The following is a 19,249-nucleotide window of genomic DNA, read 5'->3' as shown; positions in this document are numbered from 1 at the left end:
CTCCGTCGTGCACCCCATAGTTCGACACGCGAAGCACGAAGAGCCGTGAGTGTTTCCCGCTGACACATCATCATGACATCATCATGATGATGTCATGTAGAAGGAAATGCATGCAACTATTGAATTTACGTGTGCTTTCGGTTGAATTAATTCTGATTGGGCCAATCAACTTCTATTGGGCCGAAACTACCATTGGGCCGAAACCCTTTATTTGTGCATGCATGTATATCGACGAAACTCACCAAGTTTCATCGACTTTGAAGTTTCGTCAAGGGCCACCCCATGTTTCGTCGATGTTGAGGTTTCGCCGGTACTCCCTATTCAGTTTTGTCGTACTTGCTGCCTATATAAACAAGACTGAAGACAGAAGGTAGGAGTGAGAGAGAACCGAGAGTTTAGGTGTATTTCGTATTGTATCATTCTGTAACTAAACTCTGTCGATATCAATATACAACCGTTTAACGTTGAATCTTTGTGTTGTGTTTATCTCTCTTTCGGTTTGTATCGTAACGTGGATTCCGCACTCGTTACGGTATTCGAAACAAGATCTCGTAGTTGTCCGCGATCCGCAAACGGACTTACAATTGGTATCAGAGCATTGGCTCTTATCCTTGTTTAAAATCCTACTGAGAGATTACTTCAAACTGTGTGTGTATCGGTTTGAACCTTTGTTCTCATCTAATCAATTAATCAATTGAGTGTGTTTCATCGGTTACTTTGTGTTTGTTGATATTATATGTGTTTGGTTTGGCATCATTACGGGGATTCCGCACCCGTAACCGTGTTTGTTATAGACAAGGATTCAGTTTCGTATTCGATCCTCAGATCTCGGGACCTACATATCAATGTAACACTTTTGGGTACTAACAAACCTAATTTAATTTAGGTTTAAATCAATTTAACAAAATCTATTTATTTTTTTATTTTCATCTTTTTATTATATCTCTTAATTAACATAAAATCTATTTATTTTTTTTTATTTTCATATTTTTATTAAATTTCCTATTTAACATAAAATCTACTTGTTACACTAGTATTTTGTTAAATAGAAATTTTAAATAAAATCTACTAGCTATATAGTTTTATGTAAATTAAATTTCTTACTCGTTTTAAATAATGTAAACCTTACTTGTTTTCAATTATGGATATATATGATTGATAATAATAAATATCTTTCATGTATTAAAAATTAAGCCTTTTTAACTTGTTTTTTTTTGTTCATTTACATTTTACTATTTTAGAAAGATATTTAATTTACATAAAACTATATAGTTAGGTATTTTAGATAAAACTATATAGCTAGGTATTTTAGATAAAACTAAAAAAATTTAAGCCTTTTTTAAACTCATTTTTTTTTTGTAAAAAAAGATATTTAATTTACATAAAACTATGTAGCTAGTATATTTTACTAGTGTAAGTAGCGGATTTTATGTAAATTAAATATCTTCCTAAAATAGTAAAATGTAAATGAACAAAAAAAAAACGAGTTAAAAAGGCTTAATTTTTAATACATGAAAGATATTTATTATTATCAATCATATCTATCCAAAATTGAAAACTAGTAAGATTTACATTATTTAAAACGACTAAGAAATTTAATTTACATAAAACTATATAGCTAGTAGATTTTATTTAAAAAATCAATTTAAAAAAATACTAGTGTAACAAGTAGATTTTATGTTAAATAAGAAATTTCATAAAAATATGAAAATAAAAAAAAATAAATAGATTTTATATTAGTTAAGAAATATAATAAAAAGATGAAAATAAAAAAATAAATAGATTTTGTAAAATTGATTTAAAGTTAAATAAAATTAGGTGTTAGTACCTCAAACATCACCCAAAAAAACCTCCTCAATCACACACTTTTAACAAATAAACTTTCAAAAAGTTGCCAGTTTTGTTTTCCCAAACATAAAGTTCAAACCTCAAAGCATTTTTGCCCTTCTAGAACAATGGCCAGGAAATATTTGAAAACTCATTTTAAAAAAAAAAAATTAGATAAAACCTTAAGGCAATAGGATGTGACAAAAAAAAATTGCAAGTACAAGAACATACATAGACGAGGGGGATTGATGACGGTGGTCGCCGTAGCAAAATAAAGGGGGATTGATGACGGTGGTCGCCGGAGCAAAATAAAGGGGGATTGATATCGTGGTCGCCGGAGCAAAATAAAGGATATGAACTGATTGAGACTAGGATCTGTTCAGGATTTGTCGGATCTAGCCGAACCCTGAAAGTGAGGCGTTGTTTGTTCCGACCAAACCACCTCCCACCACCGTCATCCGCCACCTCCCACCACCTCCCACCACCGTCTTCCCCACCAACCATCTCCCCACCATGGTCTTAAAGATGATTCTGTGTTTTGAAGATGAGAGATGAGGGGTTCAATAGAGAGAGAGAGAGATGATTGTAGTTGCAGGTTTGATTTTCTAGACAGAGAGATGAAAATAAGAGGAGGTTTTGAATGTTAATGAGATATGATGGTTCTGAAGGTTTAAAGAGACAGACAAAGACAAAGACTAGACTTTTGGGCTAAATGAGTAAAATACCCTTTAGTCTGATTGGTTGAGAGTGGTTCTCGTGATTCTTACAACTGGAGGTGGTTTCTATTTTAGCGGCTCCCTATATTTATATATATATATATATATATATATACATATATATGTATATATATATATGTATATATATAGGGATCCTGGCCATTGATCTACACACGTGTATGGCCAGGATTAGTTCACTCAGTTCGCAAGCTACACTAGTGTTCACTCTTGATCCTAATCCTATATATATATACACACACACACACACGCATATGTTTTTTACCTATTATAAATTCCTAATTGGAAAACGTCTGAATTTCAAAGTTTTAAAATGGGGATATTAGCTTTAAATAATCATAATTTTCACCAACTGGCCGATAAGACTCTCAACTCTCGATTTATACCACACTACTCCCAACTTTCAGCTTATTTTCTCTCGCCACTTCCTAATTAACCGAACCCTAACCAGTTAATTTTTTGCTAACATGGACATTTTTAGTGATGTGGCATGCTTAAGAAGATGTCGTGACATGTTTATGATGATTAGGGGCACATAATGCATAATATCCTGTACTTTCCTTTCTCCACTCAAACACACTCTACTCATCTTCTCCATACCTAATCCACCATCCTAACAATAAAAATTTCGGACACAACTCAATCTCCGCCCTTCTTTTCCTCCCCCCTCACCTTCTTCCCCAGATTCTTCACCTCTATTGCCACCACCACAACTAGCTCCTCCACCGCCATCAATACAACCACCGACACTGTCACAAATCCAAGTCGGAGCTCCAATGAGATACTTCTAAACCTTCTCCGGCAATGAAAAACCGACGATGCTTTGGTTCTACACAATTTCCCAACTTACCAAACCCAGTTTTCCAGTAGATTAATCAAACAATTATCCTATCAAAACATTCGGTCTGCCCTCACCAGAGCTCAGTCCATCATTTGTCGTCTTCACCATGAACACCGATGACACACTCTATGCTAACTCAAGTCTATGCTCAAATCCAGATATTTGCGGTGTATAATGCAGTTTTAACTGCTTGCGCTAATTACGGTTGGACATAGAAGTTCAAAAACCAGGGTTTTGCTAATATGGTTTGGTGGCGGAGAGTGTTGTGGTGCCGGTGGTGGTGGTGGTGGACATGCTTGGTGGTTGGAGGCTAGGGTTTTTGTAGATGGTGGGGGTAAAGTTGTGGTGGCTGTTATGCTTGTTGCGGTTGGTGGCGATGATGGTGTTAAATAAGCATGTGGTGATGGTGGTTATGGCGTGGTGATGGCGGCAGTTGGCGGAGGTGATCGTGGTGGTGTTTTAGAGAGAGAATAGGGGAAGGTGGAGTTTAAAAAATTCTTTTTTTTATATTCTTTAATTTTTAAATTAGAATTTAAAAAAGAAATAATTAATACAAGTTTTTTTTTTAAATAATGTTTTTTTACACATAAGCATGCACATCGCTAAAAATGCCCACGTCACCAAAGAAACTAAGTTAGGGTTGGGTTAGTTTGGGAGTGATTGAAGAAATTAAGTTTGAAGTTGGGAGTGGTATGATATAAATCAAAAGTTAGGAGTGCCATTGGCAAACTAGTGAAAGTTGAGATTATTTAAATTTAATATAATTTTAAAATTAGAAGAACATCTGTAACCAGGCTAACATATATATCTACATTTTTTTATATATATATGTGGTGATCTTTATTGTGGTTTAAAAATTTTTCATTAATAAATTTGTAATACCATTAGACAGTTATGTAACCAAAGGGTATGGATCCTAAGAGAAGTCCACCCTATTTGAGAAACTTGAGAAACATTCTGGACCATATATTTTCCCTAAGCTTTTGGTAATATACACGTATGTATAGTTTAAGACCGTGGGGTATGGTGGGGCGGGGGTTGGGCTTGGGTTTGGGTTGGGGCATTAGTTGACACGTGGCTTGGCTGGCAGACATGGGCTAAACCCACATTCAACACGGTATGGTGGGGCGGGGGTTTGGGGCGTGGGCTGACCCGCTGGGCTGACCCGCTGGCTATTTGAATATTATTTAAAACAACAAATTTATTTTTTTTAATATTTTTAAATAAAGAAAATTACAAAAAAAAAAATTCCTAACTTTTATATTTGTTTTTTGTCTCTTCTCTCAACGCCAAGACTAGTTGTAACTCGTCACCCTGTAGGTGATCAATGGGCTGGGATAGAAATTTCAAATCATCTCGTTTTTGTTTCTGGGCATCTCTAGCGGCATCTCTTGTCACACCCTGGCTTTTCGGAAGCGTGGTTAATTTTGGTGTGACTTCTTAATACCATAGCTTAACCATAACAAGCCATATGAAATAAAAACCATACAAGATCATCCATAGGATTAAATTTAAAAACAAACATAACACAACATTGTCTGAAGACGTTGACACAAGCAACTGAAACTACAACCTGATGACATATATCATTGTTCAGAAAACACAAACATCAACATGAAACAAACACAGTTTAAGGACTGTGGCTCGTCCAGGAAAAAGTCACATCCCCTAAACTCGGATGACCTCGTAACACCTTGCAGCGGGAAAACATAACATACCGCGCCAGATCTTTAATTCCCTGAAATACATGTAAGTTGGAAAAATCAACAATAATGTTGAGCGAGTTCATGTGTAAGTGAGTAAGTAAAACCTTTGTATGTATAAAATCCTGGTATGTAGCAAATAAGGAAAAAGAGATCACCAATGGTTTGCAAGGCCATTGATATGTGTGAAGTGCAAGTAGGAAGACTGAAAGCTAGCAGATTTATGCATTGGGTACAAAGTCACCCCGAGGTCCGTTATGCTGGGCCTGGGGCTGGGCTCGCTACACCCAGATAGATCTACCGCTCCTGCCCCTCGGTCCTACACTGAGGATTAATGGCCTCAAGTTTCCGCCTACCCACTCACATGATCTAAATAATAACCCTCCTTACGCTAACCATATCATGTAAGAAATATTCGTAATCATAGTAACATGTATTTCACCCCCGCAGTTTAGAAAACTGAAAACAGTTAAGAGAAAAGGGGGACATGAACTCACAGTGGTGCATCTCTACCAAGTATATCTCCTGATCAAGCAGCTGTGCGACGACCTACACGTACTAATTCTATTAGACGGACGGCCGTGCGTTCGCTTCATGGTTTAAGTTTTTGGGAAATAGTTAGACAACTATTTCGTGTTTACATTTTGTAAATACTTGGTAATTATTTTCCTTCCCAAGGATGGGGGATTTAATACATTTGCGTTCGTAAAATTCGAAATATATTATTAAGTCTCACTTAAAATATATTTTATTTCTAACTCCAAAATATAAATATTCTTCCCAAAAATATTATATTTTAATACATATGATTTTCCAAAAATAATACCTTGACAAAAATACGCGCTCATAAATATTTCCTTAAAATGCGTAAGTTACGTTTTAAAGATCGAGTGGTAATAATAATTACCGGTGTAACTTAAATATTTATTGTAAAGGCGTTCCTATTATTATTTTGGAGTTGTTAGCCTTTGGTAATATTATTTTTTTACCCTAAAAATAATATTTGTATATTTCACAAAATAATCATAAACATTTTGCAAATGACGTTATGAAAAAAATATATATATATGAAATATATATCTACCCGTTTTATCTTGTGAAAATCCCACCTCCGATATTTTGTAAATAAAGTCGTGGCGAAATTTACATGTTGAAAACAAGTCAAAATACATTTGTAACACTTGTGATGAAAAACTTTTAAGTGTTAGGTTTTTAGAAAAATTTCGCCAGGGTTTCCTCTGTAACTGGAGGTGGTCACGCTTTCAAGCGTATCATTTTCTTTTATAATTCAAATCAACAATTTTCTCATTCAACCAAAACAATATCCAAAGCATCAAACTAGTCAAAATATATATAAATCACATAAATTACATGAACTTGTGGTTTATCCAAAAACATGTAGTATTCCCATTACTTTTTGTGGATCTTTATATAATTCAACTTCGTTTCTTGAAAGTCTCGTTTTTAAAGGAATTTCATCTTTACAACTTCTTGTAAAAATTTGACAAAATTAGTTCTTTGTTGGAACCTAGTGTTACACAAGTGTTTACACACTTGTGTGCTTACAAAAATCACTTTTGTTTAGTAAAGATCCGGGTTAGAAAATATGATTTCTTTGACACTTGGTTCTTTGTAAATACCACTTGTAGATCCGTAGATCTACTAGTTTTGAACACTATTTCGTAAGTAAAATATATTTTACACAAGATCATGTTTAGTGTGTGGTAGAGTTTCATCATTTAACCCTTTTTATACTTAAACAAGCTTTATGCCATGATCCATGAACATGACCATCCGGCTAGATGATGATCCGAGCCACCACAACATAGATCGGCACTAATTAATCATCACAAGACAAGTCTTACAAGATTTACATAACAACTTTGCTTTTAACCAACATCTTTAACATTTTAGTAGACTTTTACATAACATCTTGCAAGTTCATGAGTTTTAATCGTCACATTTCATTTTAACCACTTTAAAATAGATCGAGAGGGCGTATGTAGCAACTTACTACTAGCTCGAGGCTAGGGAAGAATCTAGTCGAAGATTGGGTGGATAAAAGCAATAGGGTGAGGTCCTTCACGTTCCGAATGCACCAAGCCTCCTCGTATGTGATCCTTGACACTTGAATACTCTTGGAATGAGATGATCAAAACCGAAAAAATGGATGGATGGTAGAGGGGTGTTCGGCCGAGAGCTTTGGGAGGAGAGGGAGAGAGAGTTTTGGTGAGTGTTGTGTGTGAATGAACATGATGGTCTAAGCTTCATTCTTATAGACAATTTTCAAGATCATTAACCAAGGGTTACTATGTAACCTTGATATTAGACAAAGGTGAATAAAATAATCAAGTGAAGTACAATGGGGGTCACATTGTGACCGATTCGGTTGGGGGGGGGGTAATCCTGTTGGTTTTCAACTAAGTGTTAAGTATTAGTTAAGTTAAGTAGGAACTTAATCCAGTTACTGATGTGTTATGCATTACAGTGGGTGTTAGGGTATTCGGGGACCCTAACAGGCTCAGAAAAAGATAAACAATGTTAATGGCAATATTTTTATGTTCTGGGTAAAGTCCGGTTGTTCGGTTGGATAGTGATCCGTTAAAGTGTTTAATAAAGCTTTAAAGTGTCGTTAATATTATTTTTAGTGACACAACTTATTCCCGACACTTTGGAAAGTGTCTAGTAATATTTTTCTCATGTTTTCGCACTTTATTAGTTAGCTAGGTGCTGAATTTTTAGTTAAAGTGCTGAATTTTGTACTTAGAATACGTTTTAGGCACATCCGGTCACTGTAACTTATTCCTAGTGACGCAGTTCTACAACCCTTACATCCCTACACTCTCTTCTAGTGTAGCAAAATCTCTCTGGCTCATACAGGCCTTAGAGGCAATGTCTGCCTGATGCTGGCCATATCAGCATGTTTAATAGGTTATCCGTTCATAGTGCTACTGTGCTTTTTGTGCATCAAGGTTGTCACTAGAGTTCAGTAGGTAAATAATGGAGTGACAGCAAATAGAGTATGATGCAAGTATGTACATGTACCGTATTTCAAGTAGCAGTTCATTCAGAATTTCAATCAAGCACAGTAATTAAGCAGTAATTAATTATTGATTAAGTCGTACGGATACCTGATTTAGTGAGGGTTGTCACATTCTCCCCCCGTTAGAAAAATTTCGTCCCGAAATTTTAAGTTCTGCTTCTAGTAGCAGGGTTGTTGGGAAATAAGTGGGGGTATTTCTCTTTCATCCGGTCCTCACGCTCCCAGGTGTATTCAGGACCATGTCTGGCATTCCAACGAACCTTGACGAGTCTGACACTGCTCTGGCGGGTTTTGTTTACTTTCCAATCCGTAACCTCAACTGGCTCTTCAATAAAATGGAGCGTGTCGTCAACATGAATCTCGTCGGTGGGAATGACAATGGTATCTTGAGTTGGACTTTTCTTCAAGTTTGATACATGAAATGTATCGTGAACACCGTTCAGTTCGGCAGGTAGATCCAACTTGTATGCTACTAGCCCAATTCTTTCCAAAATTCTGAACGGACCAATATACCGCGGGTTCAACTTTCCACGCTTCCCGAAGCGTGCCACATCCTTCCAGTGTGATACTTTTAACAAAACCATATCACCTACCTCAAACTCTAGAGGTTTCCTTCTTGGGTCCGCATAACATTTCTGACGATCACGAGCCGCCTTGATACGATCTCGGATCTGTGCGATCTTATCTGTGGTTTCCTGGACCACATCTGGACCAACCAATTGCCTATCACCTGCATCAGACCAAAAAAGTGGTGATCTGCACTTGCGGCCATATAGAGCTTCAAATGGCGCGGCACCAATATTGGTGTGGTAGCTGTTGTTGTACGAAAATTCGACCAAAGGCAATTCTTTTCCCAGCTACCGCCCAAATCCATAACACATGCTCTCAGCATATCTTCCAAAGTCTGTATCATCCGTTCGCTTTGTCCGTCGGTCTGTGGGTGAAATGCAGTGCTCATATTCAATTGTGAGCCAAAAGCTTCTTGGAAGGATTGCCAAATCCTTGATACGAACCTTCCGTCTCTATCAGAGATGATCGAGAGAGGTACTCCATGGCGCGTAACGATCTCTTTCATGTTAATTTCAGCCAAATTGCTCGTATTATCCTTCTCTCTGATAGGTAAGAAGTGCGCTGACTTCGTTAATCGGTCCACTATTACCCAAATAGTGTCATGGCCTCTTGGCGTTCATGGCAACTTTGTAATAAAATCCATGGAGATTTGTTCCCATTTCCACTTGGGAATCTCGGGTTGTTGCAGAAGTCCTGAAGGCTTCTGGTATTCCGCTTTCACTTTAGCGCACGTTAAACATTTGCTTACATAAACAGCAACATCGCCTTTCATCCTAGGCCACTAGTAGTAATCTTTAAGGTCTTGGTACATCTTATCCGCTCCTGGGTGGATAGAGTACCGTGATTTGTGTGCCTCATCAAAAATAACTTTCCTCAAACCACTAAACAAAGGAACCCAAATCCTTTTCTCAAAACATAACGTTCCTTCCTCGTTTAGCACCAATTGCTTCTCCATCCCACGGAGATATTCTTCTTCAAGGTTCCCTTCCTTGAGAGCTTCTTTCTGCGTGGCACGAATGCGCAAGGAAAGATCGGTTTGAATAATCATCTCCAAAGCCCTAACCCTTATGGGCTTGATCCTTTCTTTTCGACTTAGGGCGTCGGCGACCACATTCGCCTTCCCTGGATGATACTTTATCTCGCAGTCGTAATCATTCAACAACTCAACCCATCGTCTCTGTCTCATATTCAACTCCTTCTGGTTGAATATGTGATGTAGGCTCTTATGATCTGTGAAAATTGTACACTTCGTACCATAAAGGTAGTGTCTCCAGATCTTTAATGCAAATATCACTGCGTAGAGTTCCAAATCATGTGTGGTATAGTTCTTTTCATGTACCTTCAGTTGACGCGATGCGTAAGCTATAACTTTTTGGCGTTGCATCAACACGCAACCTAATCCTTGACGTGAGGCGTCACAGTATACCACGAAATCGTCAGTACCTTCCGGTAGAGCTAAGATTGGCGCATTGCAGAGCTTATCTTTCCATATCTGGAACGCTTCTTCCTGTTTGATTTCCCAATCAAACTTCTTATCCTTTTGCATGAGGAGCATCAATGGTTGAGCGATTTTTGAAAAATCCTCAATAAACCTTCGATAGTAGCCAGGCAAACCCAAGAATTGTCGAATCTCGGTTGGCGTCTTTGGCGTTTCCCAATTCTTGATCGCTTCGATCTTGGTGGGATCCACATGGATTCCATCTCCATCCACCACGTGTCCAAGGAATTGGACTTCACGTAGCCAAAATTTACAATTCGAGAATTTGGCGTACATCTGTTCTTTCTTCAGCAACTCTAAAATAGCTCTTAGATGCTGTTCGTGCTCAGCCTTTGTCTTTGAATAAATCAAAATGTCGTCGATAAACACAATCATGAACTTATCCAAGTACAGCTTGCAAACTCTATTCATCAAATCCATAAAGACTGCAGGTGCGTTTGTCAAACCAAACGGCATAACTAGGAACTCGTAGTGTCCATAGCGAGTTCTAAAGGCTGTCTTCGGGATACTTTCCTCCTGTATCCTTAGCTGATGGTATCCAGATCGAAGATCAATCTTTGAGTAAAAGCTTGAACCTTGTAGCTGATCAAATAGATCATCGATCCTTGGCAGAGGGTATGTATTCTTGATCGTCAGCTTATTCACCTCCCGGTAGTCGATACACATACGAAAACAACCCTCCTTTTTCTTGACAAACAGGACCGGAGCTCCCCAAGGCGAGAAGCTTGGTCGGATAAATCCCTTGTCTAACAACTCTTGAAGTTGTGTCGACAATTCTTGCATCTCAGACGGGGCAAGTCTATAGGGTGCCTTAGCCACAGGCGCGGCGCCTGGAACTAAATCGATGTGAAACTCTACTTGCCTCTGAGGTGGCAGTACAGGCAAGTCCTCTTGGAAGACTTCTGGATATTCCCTCACGACAGGGATGTCTTCGATCTTTGGTTCTGCAGCTTTCTTAACTACAATGTGTGCCAAAAAGGCAGCACATCCCTTCTGCAAACACTTTCGCGCTTTCAGGTTGCTGATAATTCTTGACGGCGTATCTCGCTTCTCTCCATGAACCACAATTGTTTCACCATCTTCGGTTGGGATACGAACAACCTTTTCGTGACAAACTATCTCAGCCTTGTTGCCTGATAACCAATCCATTCCTACCACCACGTCGAAGCTTCCCAACTGGACTGGTAGTAGATCCAGAGCAAACTCACGCTCTCCCAATTCGATTACACATCCTCTGACAACTTCATTGGCTTCTACCAACTTTCCATTCGCCAATTCGATTGAGTAGGGAATATCTAACTTACTAGCGGCTAACCCAAGCATATTCTTAAACTCTAATGATACGAAGCTATAATCGGCACCAGTATCAAATAAAACGGATGCATAGCGTTGGTTTACAGGGAACGTACCAGTAACGACATTGGGATCCTGGCGCGCTTCCCTCGCTTCGATATTGAAGACTCTTCCACGGGCTTGGTTCAATTCTGGGCAGTTCCTCTTATAGTGCCCAATGTCACCACAGTTAAAGCAACCTAGTCTTTGCCCGTTTCCACCTCCATTTCCAGCTTGATTGTTGTTGTTTCGGTTCGCATTACCAGTACCAACCTGATTTGCGTTGTTGCCACGATTCCCATTACCTCCATTGTTTCCTTGTGGGCGATTTCCGTTTCCACCCTGGTTATTGTTTCTGTTTCCAAATTCTCCCTGGCCTCCCTGGCCAACAGTGGCCCAACAAGAATCTTTCAAGTGGCCATGTTTCCCACACGCTTCACATACTTTCAATCCACATCGGCCAGAATGGTGACGCTGGCAGGTGTTGCACTTGGGTTGGGTGCCCATATATCCTTTTCCTTTCTTTCCACTACCAGCTGTAACCTGAGCTGGCGCGCTTGACTCTCCTTTCTTAACAACCCCACCAGTGCCTTGTTTGAAGTTCGAGAATTTCCGTTTGTTACCTCCGGATGACTCGACGTGAGTCTCCTTCTTCTTAGTCTCGCCATAATCGAACTTGTTGAGGCGGATAGCCTCCTCAGTGAGAGCCACGCTCAGATCAATTGCCTTAGTGATTGTCGCAGGCTTGGATGAGGTCACCATGCTTATGATTTGAGGAGCTAATCCCCAGATGAAGCGCTCAATCCGCTTGAATTCTGGAGTGACCATATAAGGTACCACATGCGACAGGTCATGAAACCTCTGAACATACTCTGCGATCTTTGGACCTTCCATCTTCAAATGCCAGAATTCAGTTTCCAACCTTTGAATTTCCGTGCGAGAGCAATACTTTTTGCGCATAAGTTCTTTCAGTTCGGTCCAGGTTAGTGCGTAGGCAGCAGCTTCTCCAAGAGTCTGCACTTGCAAATTCCACCAGGACAGGGCTCCATCCAAAAATAGCCCAGAAATGTAGGTGACTTGCTGGTCTGGTGCACATTTGCTCATGCGGAGAACAGATTCCGTCTTCTCGGCCCAACGAACGAAAGCGACAGCACCTCCGGTGCCATCAAAGTTGACAGGCTTGCAGTCTAGAAACTGCTTGTAGGTGCACCCTGCACATACGTTACAACATATGAATGGCATTAGCAATCTTGCTAGAGATATCCAATTAGGTCATGGTATGTCTTAATGACTTAGTATTACCATGAGGTGGATTGTTGTTGCCAGTATTGCCAGAATTACTTCCACTAGTCCCTCCTAGAGAGGCGGCGTACTGTGCGATGGCAGCGGCGATGACTTGCTGTAGCTCTGCCTCAGTAGTAGGCATCGGCGTTTGACGTCTCGGCATCTTCAAAAAGATGTGTTCACGTTGGCCAGGTCATAGTAAAGCGTACGTATATAATGATAGTAATAGTACATAACATCTCATGTTATAAACACGCCAACATCCCATGTTATAATCATATCAATCACACAACATCCCATGTCATAAATATCAATCACACAACATCCCATGTTACAATCATATCAAACATCATATATGATGAGAATACTGCGATTGCCATATATCGAGACCACATAGTAAAGTGTACAGGTACATAATAGTGTCATACATCATCATCGACTAAGGGCTACATCACCCCAGTCCAAAAGAATATCAAATCAGTGTCAATACATCCATATGCATGTCAACAAAAGTCAGAATCAGAATGTAGTCTCCAAAAATGTTGTGCGGTCAAAGCAATCGCCGTCTTCTCACCAACGTCCACCCGTACGGTACTGAAGAGCTCTACACTGATGGCGGTGGAGGAGGGGGAAAATGGGTGTAGAACAAGCGACGCAAATGGAGCCAGTCCTCCTCCATGGCTCTCTGGGTACGCAACCAAGAAGCAACATGCTGCTCTAGTGCCAAAAGGCGTGCAGCATAGTCAGGTAACAACGGTCGAGGGTGCTGCGAAGAAGCAGGGTGGGTCTGACCCTGACACTGGCACGACGGTGGCTGAGCTCTCTCAAGCTCCTAAATACGCTGTGTGAGTGCCTCGTGCTGGACAACAAATGACATCAGAACGTCCTCACTAGAATATCCCATATGGAAAGGATGGTAGGGGTCGGTCGGTGGCATAACAGGCGGTGACGTCCAGAGAAATGGCTCACTGGCTGGATCGAAAGGTGGCACGGAGAATGGTGGAACAGGGGGAATAGCAGTAGAAAACTGTGGTGTAACTGAGATAGATCGGATGAGCTGAAGAACCCTCTCCAGGTCGAGCTGGAGGTGTAAACTGAGGGAACGAAAAAGAGGTATCAATGTGACGTGTATCGGTGGTATGTGGGGGAACAGGTGGGAGCTCATCATCAGCGTCAATCCACCCATTCTGGGTGTGCGCATACCTGGGATCAATGTGGGTCGCGAATAGTGCATGCTCGGGCTCCAGGGGAACAGGATCAGGTAGGGGAGCAACAACAGGGTCAACGGGTGCATCGAAGAAAGGGGCATCAACAGGGTCAGCAGCAACAACATGGTCACCCTCTAATAGTGGAGCATCGCCAGGGTGATCATTAATGGGTAGGTCAGCAATCACAGGATCAACAAGGGGTATACCAGCATGAACAGGGTCATGCTCAAACGAAGGGTCTAAAGCGGCCACCGGCTTGGGGGCCAAGGCAGGCTCGGGGTCCTCAAATGCCATCTCAAAATCAAAAGCAGGGTCAATGGGATCAACCGGGTCAACTGGGTCAACCGGGTCCTCCATAGGCTGATCCAGTGGTATAAACTCTATTTCCTGATCTGGGTCGAACCCAGGGGGAAAGACAGGATCGGAATCCTCCTCAACATCGTGATCGAAAGCAAAGCTCGGGGCAGGGGCAACAGAGGATGCCCTACCAGGATCTGAACCGTGAGAAAAGTGTTGCGCACTCTGAGTATGCGATGGTGCGGAAGCCACAGACTTGAAAGAGTCTGGGACCGGTGAGTGTATAGGTGACTCCTCAGCGGGAGCATCTGCGAGTAACAAAAGATCACCAGCAGCTAGAAGGGCCTCGCCCTGAACATCATCCTCTAGGGGCTCATCATCAAATAGATCGACGTCGTCGCCAGCGTCGGCGTCGAGGGGTATATCAAGAGCAGGGTATGAAGCAAGTGGTATCGGGGCAGGAATCTCTACTAGTGGTAGGTCCCTAGTAACAGGGCCATCAGCGAGCTCAACAGCATCATCAGGTAACGCAAAGGGCTGGAAGTCATCCTCGTCTGTGCTGGTAACGTCTGAGGTGTGAACCTCGTGCTCCGAAGACTCTAAGTCGTCTGTTACAATGGGTCTAGGGCCCGTGGTGTCCGAATCACCAGTGTCGGACGAATCCATGGTGTCTGTAACACAAACACAGATATGCACAAATAATCAATCATACAATCAGATAAACACATTAGTCACCAATTAAATAATCAAATAGTTCTCCTAGTCCCACTAGCCTCCCAGCCTCCCAGACTGCTCTCCTAGTCCCACTAGCCAATTCTCCCAGCCTCTCAGACTGCTCTTCCTAGTCCCACTAGCCAATTCTCCCATCCTCTCAGACTGCTCTTCCTAGTCCCACTAGCCAAATTTTTCCCAACCTCTCAAACTGACTCCCTAGTCCCACTAGACAACTACCTCGGTCTCTTAGACCGAGCCTCGGCCTCCCAGACCAAGCCTATAAATAATAAATAAAATGTGCTTAACATTTGTTTGTAAAAACGTTTTGGATCTGGACTTAAGTGGTATGCAGTGTAAAAATGTTTTCGTGAGAGCCCTAGTGATCATAGTCTAGACTCGAGAAGGAATCCTAGTTCGCTATGATCAGAGATCTGATACCAAGCTGTCACACCCTGGCTTTGCGGAAGCGTGGTTAATTTTGGTGTGACTTCTTAATACCATAGCTTAACCATAACAAGCTATATGAAATAAAAACCATGCAAGATCATCCATAGGATTAAATTTAAAAGCAAACGTAACACAACATTATCTGAAGACGTTGACACAAGCAACTGAAACTACAACCTGATCACATATATCATTGTTCCGAAAACACAAACATCAACATGAAACAAAAACAGTTTAAGGACTGTGACCCGTCCAGCAAAAAGTCACATCCCATAAACCCGGATGACCTCGTAACACCTTGCAGCGGGAAAACATAACATACCGCGCCAGATCTTTAATTCCCTGAAATACATGTAAGTTGGAAAAATCAACAATAATGTTGAGCGAGTTCATGTGTAAGTGAGTAAGTAAAACCTTTGTATGTATAAAATCCTGGTATGTAGCAAATAAGGAAAAAGAGATCACCAATGGTTTGCAAGGCCATTGATATGTGTGAACTGCAAGTAGGAAGACTCAAACCTAGCAGATTTATGCGTTGGGTACAAAGTCACCCCGAGGTCCGTTATGCTGGGCCTGGGGCTGGGCTCGCTACACCCAGATAGATCTACCGCTCCTGCCCCTCGGTCCTACCCTGAGGATTAATGGCCTCAAGTTTCCGCCTACCCACTCACATGATCTAAATAATAACCCTCCTTACGCTAACCACACCATGTAAGAAATATTCGTAATCATAGTAACATGTATTTCACCCCCGCAGTTTAGAAAACTGAAAACAGTTAAGAGAAAAGGGGGACATGAACTCACAGTGGTGCGTCTCTACCAAGTATATCTCCTGATCAAGCAGCTGTGCGACGACTTACACGTACTAATTCTATTAGACGGACGGCCGTGCCTTACCTTCATGGTTTAAGTTTTTGGGAAAGAGTTAGACAACTATTTCGTGTTTAGATTTTGTAAATACTTGGTAATTATTTTCCTTCCCAGGGGGGATTTAATACATGTGCGTTCGTAAAATTCGAAATATATTATTAAGTCTCACTTAAAATATATTTTATTTCTAATTCCAAAAATATAAATATTCTTCCCAAAAATATTATATTTTAATACATATGATTTTCCCAAAATAATACCTTGACAAAAATACGCGCTCATAAATATTTCCTTAAAATGCGTAAGTTACGTTTTAAAGATCGAGTGGTAATAATAATTACCGGTGTAACTTAAATATTTATTGTAAAGGCGTTCGTATTATTTTGGAGTTGTTAACCTTTGGTAATATTATTTTTTTTACCCTAAAAATAATATTTGTATATTTCACAAAATAATCATAAACATTTTGCAAATGACGTTATGAAAAAAAATATATATATGAAATATATATTTACCCGTTTTATCTTGTGAAAATCCCACCTCCATTTTGTAAATAAAGTCGTGGCGAAATTTACATGTTGAAAACAAGTCAAAATTCATTTGTAACACTTGTGATGAAAATACTTTTAAGTGTTAGGTTTTTAGAAAAATTTCGCCAGGGTATCATTTTCAAGCGTATCATTTTCTTTTATAATTCAAATCAACAATTTTCTCATTCAACCAAAACAATATCCAAAGCATCAAACTAGTCAAAATATATATAAATCGCATAAATTACATGAACTTGTGGTTTATCCAAAAACATGTAGTAATCCCATTACTTTTAGTGGATCTTTATATAATTCAACTTCGTTTCTTGAAAGTCTCGTTTTTAAAGGAATTTCATCTTTATAACTTCTTGTAAAAATTTGACAAAATTAGTTCTTGTCGGAACCTAGTGTTACACAAGTGTTTACACACTTGTGTGCTTACAAAAATCACTTTTGTTTAGTAAAGATCCGGGTTAGAAAATATGATTTCTTTGACACTTGGTTCTTTGTAAATACCACTTGTAGATCCGTAGATCTACTAGTTTTGAACACTATTTCGTAAGTAAAATATATTTTACACAAGTTCATGTTTAGTGTGTGGTAGAGTTTCATCATTTAACCCTTTTTATACTTAAACAAGCTTTATGCCATGATCCATGAACATGACCATCCGGGTTAGATGATGATCCGAGCCACCACAATATAGATCGGCACTAATTAATCATCACAAGACAAATCTTACAAGATTTACACAACAACTTTGCTTTTAACCAACATCTTTAACATTTTAGTAGACTTTTACATAACATCTTGCAAGTTCATGAGTTTTAATCGTCACATTTCATTTTAACCACTTTAAAATAGATCGAGAGGGCGTATGCAGCAACTTACTACTAGGTCGAGGCTAGGGAAGAATCTAGTCGAAGATTGATTGGGTGGATAAAAGCAATAGGGTGAGGTCCTTCACGTTCCGAATGCACCAAGCCTCCTCGTATGTGATCCTTGACACTTGAATACTCTTGGAATGAGATGATCAAAACCGAAAAAATGGATGGATGGTAGAGGGGTGTTCGGCCGAGAGCTTTGGGAGGAGAGGGAGAGAGAGTTTTGGTGAGTGTTGTGTGTGAATGAACATGATGGTCTAAGCTTCATTCTTATAGACAATTTTCAAGATCATTAACCAAGGGTTACTATGTAACCTTCATATTAGACAAAGGTGAATAAAATAATCAAGTGAAGTACAATGGGGTCACATTGTGGCCGATTCGGTTGGGGGGGGGGTGGTAATCCGGTTGGTTTTCAACTAAGTGTTAAGTATTAGTTAAGTTAAGTAGGAACTTAATCCGGTTACTGATGTGTTATGCATTACAGTGGGTGTTAGGGTATTCGGGGACCCTAACTGGCTCAGAAAAAGATAAACAATGTTAATGGCAATATTTTTATGTTCCGGGTAAAGTCCGGTTGTTCGGTTGGATAGTGATCCGTTAAAGTGTTTAACAAAGCTTTAAAGTGTCGTTAATATTATTTTTAGTGACACAACTTATTCCCGACACTTTGGAAAGTGTGTAGTAATGTTTTTCTCATGTTTTGGCACTTTATTAGTTAGCTAGGTGCTGAATTTTTAGTTAAAGTGCTGAATTTTGTACTTAGAGTACGTTTTAGGCACATCCGGTCACTGTAACTTATTCCTAGTGACGCAGTTCTACAACCCTTACATCCCTACACTCTCTTCTAGTGTAGCAAAATCTCTCTGGCTCATACAGGCCTTAGAGGCAATGTCTGCCTGATGCTGGCCATATCAGCACGTTTAATAGGTTATCCGTTCATAGTGCTACTTTGCTTTTTGTGCATCAAGGTTGTCACTAGAGTTTAGTAGGTAAATAATGGAGTGACAACAAATAGAGTATGATGCAAGTATGTACATGTATCAGTATTTCAAGTAGCAGTTCATTCACAATTTCAATCAAGCACAGTAATTAAGCAGTAATTAATTATTGATTAATTCGTACGGATACCTGATTTAGTGAGGGTTGTCACATCTCTAGCTTCTTTGCTCCTTCGTATTTCAGCCCTTTGATGTTGGAATACGTTGAATGTATCCAACTTGCATGAAATGTCATCCAACAGCTCGCTGTATATTCCCCTACGCGAGCCAGAACTCCCAGCTGAAGGAGATGCCGTACCAGATCTAGATTTTTAAGCATGACTCCTTGAGGCATTTCATCCATACTCAGGCCGGTTTGGGCTTGGTGAATAATCCAAAAGGTCCTTAAAACTCTTGATCTCGTGCATCAGATTGGGCTTAGGTCGAGGCCCTTGACCTTTTCAAAAATGAGTTAGTTTCGCTACCA

This window comes from Helianthus annuus, chromosome 13, assembly GCF_002127325.2.
Source record: "Helianthus annuus cultivar XRQ/B chromosome 13, HanXRQr2.0-SUNRISE, whole genome shotgun sequence".
Classification (NCBI taxonomy): domain Eukaryota; kingdom Viridiplantae; phylum Streptophyta; class Magnoliopsida; order Asterales; family Asteraceae; genus Helianthus; species Helianthus annuus.
The sequence above is the reverse complement of the archived record's forward strand: the minus strand, read 5'-3'. Positions refer to the sequence as shown.